The sequence below is a fragment of the Cryptomeria japonica genome, chromosome 2 (genome assembly GCF_030272615.1).
Source record: "Cryptomeria japonica chromosome 2, Sugi_1.0, whole genome shotgun sequence".
In the NCBI taxonomy this organism is placed as follows: Eukaryota; Viridiplantae; Streptophyta; class Pinopsida; order Cupressales; family Cupressaceae; genus Cryptomeria; species Cryptomeria japonica.
Window position 1 is genome coordinate 298734185 of NC_081406.1, and position 17003 is coordinate 298751187.

Consider the following 17003-nt stretch of genomic DNA (forward strand, 5'->3'; position numbering starts at 1 on the left):
AGATTGATGATGAGGAGGTGAAGAAGCCGAATCAGAGCGATTCGGATTGAGCAATCACGGTGCCAAAAATCTATTTTTTTGCTTTATACTTATATGGTTTTTTTAAAAAACAATATTTATGGATGACTGTAATATTTCGTGCATGAATGCACAGTTCTGTTTTTACTTCTATTTCCAGTTTGTTGGAACTCTGCACAGTAGGTTTGAACTGAATTTTGGGCTAATGTTGAAATTTGAATGGCCCTGGAAGAATGTAGCTATTTTTGAAAATCAATATATCAAAATTACCGATAAAAAAAAACATTAGAAAATGATTAAATGATAAATGATAGAAATAGAAATAACTAGTAAGATGATGAGGAAATATGAATTAGAAGAATAAGATTAATTAACTTAATTAAATAATTATATAGCTAATTAGACGAATAATCAACACATGATCAATGAGACATTTTTAGGTGTCTACAAATATATCTTCTTTTTTTAAATTTTGAAATTTTTGATACAAGTTCAAGTAATTATATAGGTGATTGCTTTTGATTGTAATATGGTGTAGATGTTTTTGTGCATGATTAGGAGGCAGGCTCTTGTGGGATATGGTGGTTTTTTTTGTTTTAGCATGTAAGACAAATTTACTGTAAAACCTTTTTACTTATCAATATAATGGGTTTTGGCCCTACCCAGCTATTCCTAAACCCACTGCAATACGTGTGTAAAAGTTTAATCTCTTCCATGAAAAGAGCCCACAAACAAAATTACACATTCGCATGAGATTTGTAAAGAAAAATAACAAAATCCTTGATATTATTATTCATGTGAGATCAAGAAGTACATTATGGAGACAATATCTGTAATAATTTTCATGACAGTTTATAAACTAATTAATATTGTTGAAGGAATCTTTACATTCTTCACTGTGAAAGACTCCACATTCTAACTTAGACATTGTTACTCTACCCGTTTCCAAAGAGACCAAGATTCCCTCCAAAAAAATTCTCTTAATTATAGCCTTGGAAATCATTTTATAAGAGTAAGGAATGCAACAAGCTTCAGGTTGTTTATAACTAACATGTTCTCATTTGACATGTGTTTGTTTTATACACATGGAAATGAACTATTCCCAATATGAAACCTAAAATAGAAAAGGATAACTTATCATACCATATGCACTAAAACTATTATGAAACCGTCACGGTGAAGAATAAAATATTGTTGAAATTCAACTACTTGAGTCACGCCACCATCGCACTGCTAATGACTTTAGGGATGCAAGATTCTCACTATACAAACTAGAGGAGGAGATCATAGAGAAATCTTCCAAATAGATAGGGGTGTGAGTTCAGATATCAATTTTAACTAAACATGTTCTTTGCTAGGGATGACTATCCCCTATCCTCATTGTTCTCCTCCCCTCTCCCTCTGTCTCTTTGGCTTCAGGATACAAGGGAGTGAAGGTAGGCAGTCAAGGAAAGGCCATTTGCAACTACATAGGCCTTTCAATATCCCTTTAGCTACCTCCTACGATTTCAATGCCCCTTTAGCTACAAAGCAATTTGTTGTGTTGCTATAAACACGACCTTCTTGAAATATTCTCCATCCGATGTCATTAAACCTATATCTTATGAACACAGTTTGCTTCTACATATAGGGCATTTCATTTATGATACTGTTCTTGAACAAGTGTAGATGGAAATATTTATAGTGCTCCTTGATCAATGCAATAGCTACCAACTTATGAAAAACCTCGAAGCTCTAAATTTAAAAGTTCTAAATATTCCTTTTCGCTTTTTTGCCTTTTCAAATAATCAGAACTTATCTGCTATAATCATTTTCAATTGCCATTTCAATTTATTCTTCAAGAACAAGCTAACATTTGTACCCATGCTGGCATGCAACTCTTCATGCCACCTATTGAAAGGATCAGAACTTATCAAGCTGCTATAATCATTTAATTGTCAATTCAATCTTTTCTTTAGGAATAAGCTAACATCCATACCCATGCAACTCTTCATGCCACTGACATGCATAAAGTCCTCTGATAGGTGGGGTGTTTTCTATACGAAAGGATCGCTTAGATAAAAAAATTATGTTTGAATAAGTGTGTTTCTAATTCCAACGAATATACAGTACACTTAACAACAACGATGTGGGAATTGGCTATGCCGGCAACAAAATGGATCTCGACAAGACCATTATTTGCATTTAATAATTAAATTTAAAAATAGCATACAATTAGATGTTGATTTTTTATATAATTATTAAATGCAAATAATGGTATTGGCAATACCCATTTTGGTGCCTGGGTAGATGACTTTGAAGATGTGACGTATTTGCTATATGGGTTATTTTCCACAAAAATAATGAAAGATTCGCCTTAATTATTCTACAATTTTCACACGATTCAAAAAATCGCCAATGAAACTATTATTTTCCCCCAAAAATAATGAAAGATTCTCCTTAATTTTTTTACAATTTTCACGCAATAGAAAAAAATTGCCAATGTAATTTAATATTTTTTCCTTTAAATAAAAAAGATTCGCCAATATAATTAATTTTTACTCCAAAAATAATGAAAGATTCGCCTTATTTTTTCTACAATTCTTATGCAACTGAAAAAAATTCGCCAACAAAATTTAATATTTTTTCCTTAAATAAAAAAAAATGCCAAAAAAGAATATTTTCCTTCAAAATAATGAAAGATTCGCCAAGATTTTACACTTTTACCCGAGGGGGGTTTCTTAAAGTTATCCCTGCATTTAGCTAGGGTCTTATGAAGGGGGCTTCCAATATTTAAGGATGCTAATGGTCCCATGAACTTTGTAGTGCAAATCAGTTAAAGTTTAAATTCCTAAATGTAAGCAAATCAATGGTAAATAATTTAGTTTTCCCTCTAAAATTCAAATGATTGACAAGTGGTATAAAATATTCCTAAGTTGGTGGCCCCACGCCATTCTATTTTAAGAAAAAAGATTCTAAGTAATTTCGTAGTAAAAATAATAATTTCTTGATAGGACCACCTATTTCTTAAAAATAGAGCGTAAAGCCCCTCCATGGGACCCCTGCCTTAGAGTGTGCTAGATAAGCCTGGCCCCCTTACGACCATGTGCATTAAGTGAATCGACAACTTGAAATGGGGAGTAATTTTGCGCGAGTGATTACGCTGAGAGTCGTCCCCTAAAGTGGCAGCAAGGGGGAGATTGTCTATCCGTGTACATCTTAAAGATTGTGTGGCAATTACAAACATGCAAAAGTGGAGAATATCTTATGAAGGGAAGAGAAAGAGTTTTTAGTAACATACATGTGGCATATGCATTCCATTTTAAGCATTAGTCTTCAATGTGGAATTCATTCAAGCACACCATCATTTCAATCAATTCCCACATTTGCAAGGTTTCTTGTGCTAAAATCGAGGCATTTACAAATTAGCGAGCAAAGATGGCGAACTTCACTTACTTAGCAGTGATGGTGATGGTGATGGTGATGGCAATATTTGCAGTATTTGGTGCAGAGGAAGCAGAGGCACGCTCCCCTTCCATGCTTACAAGTGCCGCTTCCATGGCGTTTCTTCCATCTCTAACTGAAGGTTTCATAGGATCATTACTTGTCATTCTTGCATGTATTTTCCTGTGATTTTCGACATTGAGTGGATTTTGTTTTTGAATGTCCTTTTGATTATCAAGTAGGTCGTTGATTGATTGTATGCAAGATTTTATGTGATGGATTATTGTTTAGCTATTTAGGAAATAAAACGAATCCTGCCAGGGTCCGTGAGGATGTGTACTATTGTATGCTTTGCATGATTTTTTTTTATAGCTTCATTTAGGAAAATATTGGCCTAGGGATTTGAGATCCTCTTACATCATGTAAATCTAATTTTTTTGTATTGAGGATGCATGACCATTTTATTCTCTGATGAAGATCTTGGAACCCAGGTTTTATCCTCAACTACTAAATTGGGACAAAATTAGAGATGTAAATGAGGTTATAAACAACACTGTATATCAATAGTATGAAGATTATTGCCAAAAGTAAAATGATTTTTTCTTCTTATCCTTCTTTCCTTGCATTCATTTCTCGTAGTCCATATGCCTCAATTAATCTAATTTTTTTATTAGAGATATATTTTCCTTCAATATATTTCTTCGTACATAAATCACAAAATTATAAATTTAATATATATCAATTTAAATATATTTACCTTCAATTTAAATTATTAGTTTAATATATATCAATTTAAATACATTTGCCTTCAATATATCTTTTTTTTTTAATCAATTTAATGTATTATTATTTAATTAGTAAATCACAAAATTATGATGGTTGAATTTGGTGAATATTATAATATTTTTTTATTTTGGACGCATAAATGTAATACAAACAACATTAACTAAAAATGAAATCTAAACCCAATTGACCTCTACCCCTAACACTAAAATAAAATGAAACCTAACGCTAACCCTAATTAAACTAAACCAAATACAACCAAAAGAGACCCTAACATGAAATCATATTGAACCCTAATACTAAACCAAATTAAATGCTACCTAACTAAATCACAAACCAAATTAAACTCTAATGCTAACACTAAACTAAAATAAACTCTAATATTAAATCATATTGAACCTTAACACTAAACCAAAATAAACTCAACCCTATACCAAATTGAATCCAAATCATAAACCAAACCAAACCTTAACACTAACACTAAACCAAATTGAACCATGCCTATAAACAAAATTGTACCCTAACCATAATAGTAAACCAAATTAAAGCCTAACCCTAAACCAAATCGACCTCTAGCTCTAACACTAAAATAATAAACCATATAGCAAATTGAACCCCAATTGAACCATAACCTTAACTCTAAACAAAATTAAACCTTAACCATAATACTAATCCTAACCCTAAATGCTAACCAAAACCCTAACCCTGAGCATAATCCTAAGCCTCGACTCTAAAACCTAACCCTAAAACTGACATTACAATCAACCATGACGTAAACCCTAACCATAATACTAATCCCAACCCTAAACACTAACCCTAACCATGATGTAAACCCTAACCATAATACTAATCATAATTCTAACCCTAACCATAACCATTATATAAACCCTAACCCTGACCATAATGTAAACCTTAACCCTAACCATAATCTATAGCCATAATCCTAACCCTAACCATATGTAAACCCTAACAGTAATCCTAACCCTAACCATTAATCGTAACACTAACCCTAACAATAATCTTAATCCTAACTATAACCATAATCCCAATCATAACCCTAATAATCTTAATCATCATGTAACCCTAATAATTGATGTAAATCCTAACCCTAACCATGATGTAAACCCGAACCATAATCCTAACCATTATCCTAAACTCTAAACCTAACCATGATTCTAATCCTAATCCCGACCATAATATAAATCATAAACCCTAATCTGAACCAAACCTAACCGCTAACCTTAGCAATAACCCTTAGTCCTAACTGTAACCATAACCCTAATGCCAACCCTTAAAATTAAACCTGACCATAACCCTGACCATAACCCTAAACCCAAACCATGATTGAACCCTAAACTGAATTGAACCATAATCCTAACTTTGAACAAAATTAACCCTAGACCCTAAATCTCACACTAGCCCTAACCATGATGTAAACCCTAACCATAATACTAATCGTAACACTAAATGCTAATAAAAACCATAACCCAACCCTAACCCTAGTCATGATGTAAACCCAAACCCTAACCCGAACCATAATTCTAAGCCGCATCTCTAAAACCTAACCCTATCCATAATTGTAACCCTAACCATAAACCTAACACAACATTGAACAATGATGTTAGCCCTAACCATAATACTAATCCTAACCCTAAACATAACCATGATGTAAACTCTAACCCTAACGACAATGTAGACCCTAACCATAATCCTAACCCTAACCATAAATACTAACCCTAACCAAGACATAAACCCTAACCATGACGTAAACCCTAATCTTAATCCAAACCCTAACCCTAACCCTAAACATAACCGTGATGTAAACTCTAACCCTAACGACAATGTAGACCCTAACCATAAATACTAAACCTAACCAAGACATAAACCCTAATCTTAATCCAAACCCTAACCCTCACCATTATGTAAATCCTAATCCTAGCCATGATCTTAACCATAACCCTAAACCCTAAACCTAACCATGATTCTAAACCTAATCCCAACCATGATACAAACTATAACCCTAACTCTAATCATATTCATAACACTTACCCTAATTCTAACCCTAACCACTAACCTCAGAAATAATCTTTGACCCTAACCATAACCATAACCTTAATGCTAACCATAACTCTAACTGAAATTAAGATTAGAAATATATTATAATAATTATCAATATAATAATATAATTATATTTAATAATACAATACTACAATCATATTATTATAATATTAGTATATATAAGCCGGTTAATACTACTTTCTTAGTACCTAAATTCCGCAGCTCAGTTGCCGCGCCCAGTCCCTCTTTCACTCCTTCGTGGCGTTCGATTGTAGCTGTGCTTATCTACTCAACGATTTCTTAAAAGCAATGAATAGAGATAATCTTGGAGTAGCAAGGCAAAAATGTGTTCAGAGTAGCAAGATCTGCAGTGTCCAAAATCTTTGGCAGAATCAAAATTATAATGAAATTTTCCATTGTTTTTTAAAGAAAACCCAAAGAAATGATTTGTTTACTAATAATAGGTCTGGATAAATTTTACATGTTGGAAGAGGAATTACAGAACCAGTACAGCCTAGTTACTCTTTGATTGTGGTATAGAGATACAAATTTTACATATTGGAAGAGAAATTACAGAACCAGTACAGCCTAGTTTACTCTTGATTGTGGGATAGAGATATTTCGTCTCTTATAGAAAAATAAATACATTATTAATTTATTTTAATTTAATTAATATCCAAAGTGTAGCTAAAATCACTTCAGAATAAAAAAAACTCTATAGCAAGAGAAGCGGTTGTCTTATTCGGTATTTTGGGTAAAGTTAATGACATTGATAAAAATTTAAGAGGATTTTCATACATTGACAGAATAGTTAGTCTTGCAGTATACATTAGTTAAAAACTGGAGTAGTTGTCAAGATGGTAAGCCAGGAAATTAGATTTAAAAGTTTCTATGATTCTTATAGATAGAATTTGTTTTCCCATTATTCATATTAAATTCAAGGAATTTTTTGAAGGTTTATATGTTTTAGTTGGAGAATTTGTCAAGGAATTTAGATGATTGGAAGAAATCAAATGTTGATTTATTTAGATGATTATTTATATTTGGCTGATATGAAGAAATCTAAAGTTTACAAACAATCAATTTCATGTTATTTATTTTGAAATTTAACAATTCAAAGATTTCTTAGAAAAAATTCACGATGCATTTGCTCAATAATAATAAATTGCACAAGTAATTGGAAGGTTTCAAGTGAAAACTTTTCTAATTTAAGAATTATTTTAGATTTAAGTAAAGTTTGTTGAAAACCATTCTGATTCTAGATTTAAGGAAAAAAAATTTATAGTAGTGTATTAATTTACAAACAACATTTTGGATTAATGAGAGAATTTGTTTACGTAACAATTTTTGAGACTTTTACTGTCTCTATGATGCAGGATCCACAACACACCTCATTATTTACATAACTACACATCTAAAACTTCTCATCAATTTTACGAACTTCAGAACTGGAACAATACTGAATACTGAAACCGAAAAATATGTATATTCAAATTACATAAATAAACTCTTTTTATATGCCCCGTCTTTGTTTTCAAAACAATTCTAAACTTCTATTTCCTCACTTTAGCTTCTTTGCAGCTACTTCTTAGTTTTATGCTTTCCTCAACAATTTGTCTACTTTTGCAGAAACTTTACTTCAAACTACTCTGCCCCTTGCTATCGTGCCTGTCACATTCAATTCAATTCTCTTCTTTATACATCTACAAATTAAATTCTTGAAAATTTGAAACATCTGTTTCTTATGTCTCATTCTCTGTCTTCTACCACTCCCAAATCTGATTCTTTTCTTTCTTTGTTTCTCTACGCAGCGTTAATTTTCAATTCTCTGTCCCAGGGCTCTATTTTTTAAAATGAAAAATGAAATGTTTCCTTTTTTCTTCGTAGTCTTTTTCCCATCAAATCCACAGTGTCCCTCTTGCTTCTGTTGCGCTTAACATGCTACTCCCAGCACTATAATTTGTTTTCAAATTTATTTTACCTTTGCAATCCAAAACTCTTGGTCTTCCAAAAACCATATGGCACCCTCAATTTCTTTACTTGACATTTTTAAAACTCTTCACCTTCCAACGCATGGGCAAACAAAAGAGTTCAATGCATTCATGATGTGTTTTTCTTTTATCTAGATTTTAAATCTACCCAATATTCCTCCATATATGGAATTGTCTTCTACAATGCTAGAATTTACATTTTTCTCTATTCAACTTACACATTTATATATTCATCACATTTATATATATTTCATCTATAATTTCCTATCAGCATGCTAGTTATTTACACAATATAACATAATATATATAGACCCTTTAATGATTTCGATGCAATGAAGGTGTCTTACCACTTCTAACATTGCTGCCTTTTACTCAGGCAGACAAAAGTCATGAGCTTTAATAAATGGAGAACAAAATGGAGAAAGCAAACAAAACTCGATCGATTCATACAACTAAATTTTGTATCACTCAATTAAGAATCAACTGATCAGACAGAGAGAATACTTAATCACATGATTAAGAATCAACTGATCAATCAAGGATCAATTCAACTAATCAATTAAGGATGAGTTATAGAATCAACTGATTTATTAAGGATCAATTCAACTAATCAATTAAGGATCAGTTCATGATCAATTGATCAGACAAATTTCTTGATCAACTTATGATGAAGGATCAACAATTAAGACAAAACGATACAACATATTACATTGTAATTACCCAAATTGTAGAGAAAAAACAAAAGAGATATCATTCATACCATACTATGTGGGAGAAATTAAAGACCGTTCAATTCAGTAGTTTATAAGAATTGGAGGGCTGATTCAATGCCCAACACCTATTTAGACATATTGCTGCAACTGTGTTCGTAGCTTCCTTGATAGAAGGCCCCAAAGTTCCCTTCGCACCAACAGAGAAGCCCCCTTACATGGGACCACTAGATGAAACCACTCTTGTCAAGAAAAGAGAGTGAGAATAAAGCAAAAGAGATAAAAAAAATTCAAGTTACAAAGGATGCATCTGTGTGACAATATTATATTCTACAAACCTTAAAAATTCAAACCGTCCGACAGCAATGAGACAGCCAACCATAGTTTCTAAGTTCGCATATTTTTATTATTCAAAGAATATAACGATCATACATCAGAATCGATAGACCACAACTCAATGCACTTCTGGCAAAATCAAAGAAACCCTTAAAAAAAACCGAGACCTCTTACATGAAAGCATATGCTACATCATGAAATCGGTAGAACTAAGCACATAAAATCAAGAAGCAAAACCCATTGCAAATGAGACTCACTGGAAAAAACGTGTATCTTCTGACAAATCAAAATATCGTAAATGCTATACCCCACGCTGTATATGAATGCATTCACGACATTTTGTAGTTAATTAAACAAAATCCCCTCTAAAGAAGAATACAAAGAAACTCGTTGCACAAAACACTGATAGAGAGACTGGCTGGTAAAAATCTGTTTCTCCTGGCAAAACCAAAAACCCTTGAAAAGAATACCCAAAACCCTTAAAACACTGACAGAGAATCTCGCTATTAAAAAATTGCTTCTTCTGGCAAAACCAAAAACCCTTAAAAAGAATACCCAAAACCCTTATAAGATAGCAAGCATCACATTATGAAGCTAGCTAAACGAAGCCATTTCAACAGAAAAAGATAAACCCATCGCAGATAACCGTACAAAATTTAAAAGGTGTAACTTACCGTGTATTAGCAGAGTAGGATGGCACCGTGAAGGAAAGACAGGGTTGTGCAGGAAGGAGTATAGGCTTTGGAGGGATCGGTAAAATTAAAAAGATCGTCATCCAACCTAATTTTACCTAACCTCCAATGCCTCACGCCCCTCATACTGCAAGGATCCCTGTCATAGCCTCACTGAATCTTCCCCTTACCTTTCATTCAAGGGATTGTATGATTCCAAGATGTATGAAATGAAACTCTATCCCTTAATTAAAAGAAGGGATCACTAAATTTATAATGAAAATCTAGTCCGTCACAGAATCATCAAATCTATTACAGTAAAACACTAATCCGTCACGAAGGGATCATTAAATTTAATGAAACCCTAATACGTCACCAAATCATCAAATTTATGATGAAAACCTAATCCGTCACGAAGGGATCGTCAAAATTATAATGAAACCCTAATAGGGACAGGACATATCTAATTCGAAGCTGTTTGTTGTGAAACCCTAATCTGTTCGGAAGAGATCATTGTACACCTAATTTGTAATTGATATACATTAAAAACATGGTATAAGTATGACTGTATGTTTCATTGGAGCTGTTTTTATCTCACTTATTTTTAAGTTTTTTGGACAGTTAGTGGCTGTATTTTATTCAATAAAAAAAACAGTTTATTAGAGTGGTGGGATTGTGAAGGCCTCATTCTCTTAAATACATTTATCTATTTTTTTTTAATGGGGAGATTTTTTTTTTTCTTTGAGCTCTCTTTATCATCATGAAGATGGATATACAATCTAATCTAGAAGCATTAGTAACAGTGACATGGGTAGCAGAGATAGCTAGAGAAAAATATAATCTCTAATTTAATAAAAAAATCTATATAACTACAATTATAATAATAAGATTAATCTTCTATCTCATTATTAATTATTAGTTTAATATTATATATATTTTTAATTATATTTATGTAATATTGATTATAATGGTATTAAAAGATAACTATCAATAATCATAAAATTATATAATATAAACAATAGAGTGAAACTAAGTATTTTGTAATGACAATGAAAAATATTTAAATTTATGATTAAATGTTATAAAATTATATTGTATATATTAAAATGATTAAAAAGAAAATTATGATTTTCAAAAAAGTATTAAAAAATAGAATGATTTCAAGTATATTATACAAAATTATAATTATAAAAGATATATACAATAATTGGGTTTATTTTTCAATGGAAAAATTACTTTTATATAGGAGATTATCAATAAAAATTTGAAAAAAGCTATTTAAAATATATATTTATTTTTAAATATGAAGAAATCTAAAGAAGCCTATAAAATCTATCATTCCTATTATAACATCAAATTTTTTCATACATAACTTCTAGTTTAAATATAAAAATCAAGTTTATTTTGAAAAAAAAATGATAATCATTTTTGATTGGTCAAAATAATCAATTAATTAGGTTAAAATAATCAATTAATTAGGTCAAAATAATCAATTAATTAGGTAAAATTTGAAAATAGAATTGACTTGCTCAAACAATTTGAAAATAAATAAATGAAATGGAGAAATGAACACAAATATATTTAGTTATTTAGTTTGAGTAAAGTTCTCTAATATAACATCAATTTTTTTCAAATATAAATCTCAACTTTATAAAAATCAAGTGTATTTTGAAAAAAATAATAATCACTTTTGATTGGTCAAAATAATCAATTAATTATGTTAAGTGAATACAAATTAACAAGGCCACGTTGGAGCATAGTTCTCGCCAAAAGTTGGCAAGATTGTTTTGTTGTTTGGAACAGAATTGACTTGCTCGAACAATTTGAAAATAGAATTGACTTGTTCAAACAATTTGAAAATAAATAAATGAAACATAGAAATGAACACAAATATATTTAGTTATTTAGTTTGAGTAAAGTTCTCTGATACCATGTATAATTTGACGATTTCAACCCCATAAGCCAATAATTCTCTACAAGCACACCACCTATCACAAAGAAAGATCGAGCAAGATAAATTTTCTCAACACAACTTGAGAATTTTGTATTGATTGTACAAAAAAATTATTATCTACAATGAATAAATGAATCCTTGTAAAGGGATGAAATAAACCCTACATGCAAAACCCTAAGAAAGATTAAACCAGCAATTGCACCTTGGTGTGCAATGGGTATGCCGAAGAGGTGTGGAAAGTCAATTAGGAAAAAAATGGTCTATTTTTTTGCATACATTTGTGTACAAGTGATAGCTTCAAATAAAATATGTGTGCAATTATATATATCCAAACATAAATTAAATCAAACCTTTGAATCACAAAGATAATAAATCTCTATTACCAACAACCTCATGGTATGTTTGCAATAGGGAGAGATGGAGATAGAGGCAGAGGGAAAGATAAATATGGAGAGACGGGTAGGGAGATAGATAGAAAATGGAACTAAAGAAGGAGAGGGATATTGAGAGAAGGAGATGGAGAGATAAGGAATGAGAGGCAAGAGGGATAGATGAAGATAGAAGAGATAAATATGTAGAAAGGGAGAGAAAGTAAGAGAATGAGAGAGGGGGATATAGAAAGGTAGGGATAAAGATAGGAATGGATATATAGAAAGGTAGAGATATTAGGAGATATAGGGGTAGAGATAGATGGAGAGGTACTGAGATAGAGGGAGAGGGAGAGATAGAAGAAGAGATATGGAGGGATAGACATAGAGAGGCAAGAGATATAAATATAGATATGGAGAGAGGAGAGAGATGAATGGATATAGATAGATAGGGAGAGAGGAAGATGGAGGGGGAGATTAAAAGGGAGAGATACAAATTATGAGATAGAGATGGGTAAAAGGATAAATAATGATAGAAAGAAATAGGGAGATATATATATATATATATATATATATATATATATATGGTTAGATAGAGTGATAGAGAGATATAGATATAAGGTGATAGAGAGAGAGGGGAGACAAAAAAAATAGACAGAGAGATAGATAAATAAATAGAAGTAGAGATGGACACATAGAGAGATTGAGATATATGGGGGAAGAGAGAGAGAGAGAGAGAGAGAGAGAGAGAGAGAGAGAGAGAGAGGAAGTTATATGGAGGTAGAGAGAGGGAGCTCTTTATATCTATACCACCCTCTCTATCTCTATGTTTCTCATTATCTCTTAATCTCTCTCTTCCTTTCTCTCTCTCTCTCTATCGCTTCTCTCTCTCCATTTCTTTGTTCCTCTCTCAATAAAGCTATTAAATTCTTATAAGTTAATTTAGTTTATATTGTATAAAAAAATATTATATATCATATTTAATAATTTGTATTCCGAATGTAATGTATAGAAAGGTATAGAGATAAAGATAGGAATGGATATATAAAGAGGTAGAGATATTAAGAGATATAGGGCGGTAGAGAGAGATGGAGAGGTACTGAGATAGAGGGAGAGGGAGAGATAGAATAAGAGATATGGAGGGATGGACATAGAGAGGCAAGAAATATAAATATAGATATGGAGAGAGGGGAGAGATGAATGGATATAGATAGATGGGGAGAGAGGAAGATAGAGGGGTGGAGAAAAAGGGAGACATACAAATTATGAGACAGAGACAAGTAAAAGGATAAATAATGATAGAAAGAAATAGGGAAATAGAGAGAGATATATAGATGGTTAGATGGAGTGATAGAGTGATAGAGAGATATAGATATAAGGTGATATAGAGAGAGGGGCAGACAAAAAAATAGACAGAGAGATAGATAAATAAATAGAAGTAGAGATGGACACATAGAGAGATTGAAATACATGGGGGGAGAGAGAGAGAGAGAGAGAGCTCTTTATATCTATACCACCCTCTTTATCTCTATGTTTCTCATTATCTCTTAATCTCTCTCTTCCTTTCTCTCTCTCTCTCTCTCTTCCTCTCTCTCTCTGTGTCCTCTCTCTCTCTCTATCGCTTCTCTCTCCCCATTTCTTTGTTCCTCTCTCAATAAAGCTATTAAATTCTTATGAGTTAATTCAATTTATATTGTGTAAAAAAACATTATATATCATATTTAATAATTTGTATTTTGAATTTAACATATAGAAAGGTAGAGATAAAGATAGGAATGGATATATAGAGAGGTAGAGATATTAAGAGATATAGGGCAATAGAGAGAGATGGAGAGGTACTGAGAGAGAGAGAGAGAGAGAGAGAGAGAGAGAGAGAGAGAGAGAGAGAGAGAGAGAGAGAGAGAGAGAGAGAGAGAGAGAGAGAGAGAGGGGGGGGGGGGGGGGGGGGATAGACATAGAGAGGCAAGAGATATAAATATAGATATGGAGAGAGGAGAGAGATGAATGGATGTAGATAGATGGGGAGAGAGGAAGATGGTGGGGGAGAGAAAAAGGGAGAGATACAAATTATGAGACAGGGACAAGTAAAAGGAGAAATAATTATAGAAAGAAATAGGGAGATAGAAAGAGATATATAGATGGTTAGATAGAGTGATAGAGAGATATAGATATAAGGTGATATGTAGAGAGGGAGAGACAAAAAAATAGATAGAGAGATAGATAAATAAATAGAAGCAGAGATGGACACATAGAGAGATTGAGATATATGGGGAAGAGAGAGAGAGAGAGAGAGAGAGAGAGAGAGAGAGAGAGAGAGATTGTGGTATAGAGAGGAGCATATATCTATACATGGGAAGAGAGAGAGAGAGCTCTTTGTATCTATACCACCCTCTCTATCTTTGTGTTTCTCGTTATCTCTTAATCTCTTTCTCCTTTGTCTCTCTCTCTCTCTATCGCTTCTCTCTCTCTCCATTTCTTTGTTCCTCTCTCAATAAAGCTATTAAATTCTTATAAATTAATTTAATTTATATTATATAAAAAAATATTATATGTTATATTTAATAATTTGTATTCCAAATGTAACATATAATAATATATAACTTTAATATCATTTAAACAAAAATTTAATAATTTACTTTATATCAAGTACAATGTAATTTGTCTTCTATTGAATATTATATGTAAGATAAATATAATTATATTATATATTAGTTATGAATTATATTATATTTATATAATAATTTATATTGTAAAATATAATATAACTATAATTTTATCAATTAAAAAAAATCTACTTATTTTTGTCATGATACAAATTTAACAATATAAAATCCAAGAAAAGGAATTGTGTAATCCAAAGTTTTAAAACAAACACACTAAAAAACTAATTATATGATATAGTGAGAAACTACTTACTCACCACTAAATCAAATGCCTTGGTAAATGGAATGATCTCCACATAGATTAAATTGTAAAGACCAGACACTATTGGTTAAAAAACATATTTATATATATTTTATATATTTTCTTTTATTCACAAATCCCTACCATTCACTTTAATTTAAATACAAAACATCCCAAGGGAGTAGCATCTAGAGGAGGGCATACCCATATCTCGTATATTGTCTTAAAATAATATGTGAGCATCCATTATAATTTTGGTGTGAATACCAACGCATAGCATAATGTGCTCATAGAAGATCCCTTAAAATATGGTTGTGAATACCATTCGATGAATGGCATAACAAGGTTTTAGAATGAATCTTTATAGGGCAACCTCTTCATTTTATTATTAGTTCCTGCCGGCAGGAACTATAGCCAAGGCTTTCTTCAGTAACTTGCGATTAAACTCAAAGGAAGCAGCCAATGAGAAATAGCTTCCTTGTAAATATTTCTTCATTCTCTTATGTTCATGTTTTAAAGTTGCACATATTTTATCAGAAATATCGATGGCAAGTTTTTTGGCGCTTGCTGAGTGGAGTTTGTGGAGGTTTGCAAAGGGCTGTTCGAAATTTGACGGGAGAGAACGCACAATTATAGAGGCATGCATGACTTCAGAGGAGCCTAGAGAAGTAGGGTTGCAGGTAACATTTGGCTATGAGGTTTATAGTTGTCTCTGCATGCTGGTGTCAAGTGGAAGATCATGGAAAACCTTAGGGCATAGGGTGGGGCATCATCCCTAATAAAAAAATGTCAAAACGTTTTCAGGATGCAATAGTGGTTGTGGTTAGTAGAGATTGCGTTGTTTCCCAGGGATGCACGAGATTTACTGTAAGTCATTTTTACATTGCTTTCGTAGTTATTTTTTTCACTGCTTTTATGTCACCCTATAGAATTGATGGATGTTATGTCTTCATATAGAAGTTGTAAATTATTTCTTAGTCATAATTTTGATTGGGGTATGCTTATTTTTAATACAGTTTCTTATAAAGTACTTATGGAGGCCATGGATGATTTACTATGCTCTCCAAAAATAAGACTTCAAAGGTCCTCCTCCATGATTCATTATTGGCAGTCTTGTTGAAATTGCAAACTTGTTGCAGCAGTCGATGCTTACAGACATGCCTTCGATAAACCATGACATCGGAAACAAAATTTCAGCTTATATACCAAGTGGTCACAGATTTATGGTTTCTTTCTCACAGATGTCTGTTACGTTTTTTAATGTATGTTCTAATTTTTGGATTAATGGTTGTGCAAGAGAGAGATTTTTTATATTGGTTTGGTTATGAGCCCAACATTGTTTTAACCGATGCCAAGCTAATCAAGGAACTACTTTCTTCATAGCATTCTTTTGACTGTGGAAGGTCTCCAATGACTAAGAAGATGCTTTCTGTGGTCATGGGTAATGGAATTTTCACCATTAATGGTCAAAAATGGTCTTAGCAACGCAGAATTGTGGCGCCTACTTTTCATATGGAAAAGCTTAAGGTGGTCATTACATTCTTGATTCTGCTATAATCATGTTCTTCATTTATTTCCCTTTTACTTACATATAATATATATATGCAACTAAACCATTCTAGGCATATTTTTAAAAATGTTTTTTTTGGGCTTTTGAATCTCAACTTATTGATGAGACTTGTTGTGCACAATTTACAGGCCTCTGTTTACATCATGTTCAATTGGTAAAGGAATGGAATGAGATTATGAAGGAAGCTGCAGAGAGGCCTTGTGAATTAGAGCTAATT

At 32.0% G+C, this 17003-nt stretch overlaps 2 long non-coding RNA genes across 2 annotated transcripts; one reads left to right on the forward strand and one right to left on the reverse strand.

Moving 5' to 3' along the window:
- Positions 1-7742: 7742 nt before the first annotated feature.
- LOC131044402 (uncharacterized) lies at positions 7743-10510 on the reverse strand. Its single transcript, XR_009105657.2, has 2 exons — positions 9994-10510; positions 7743-9210 (listed from the first exon to the last, which is right to left on the reverse strand). It is a non-coding gene; the product is annotated as an uncharacterized LOC131044402 (long non-coding RNA).
- A 5525-nt stretch (positions 10511-16035) lies between these two features.
- Positions 16036-16708, forward strand: LOC131044389 (uncharacterized). Its single transcript, XR_009105652.2, has 2 exons — positions 16036-16083; positions 16233-16708. It is a non-coding gene; the product is annotated as an uncharacterized LOC131044389 (long non-coding RNA).
- Positions 16709-17003: the final 295 nt, after the last annotated feature.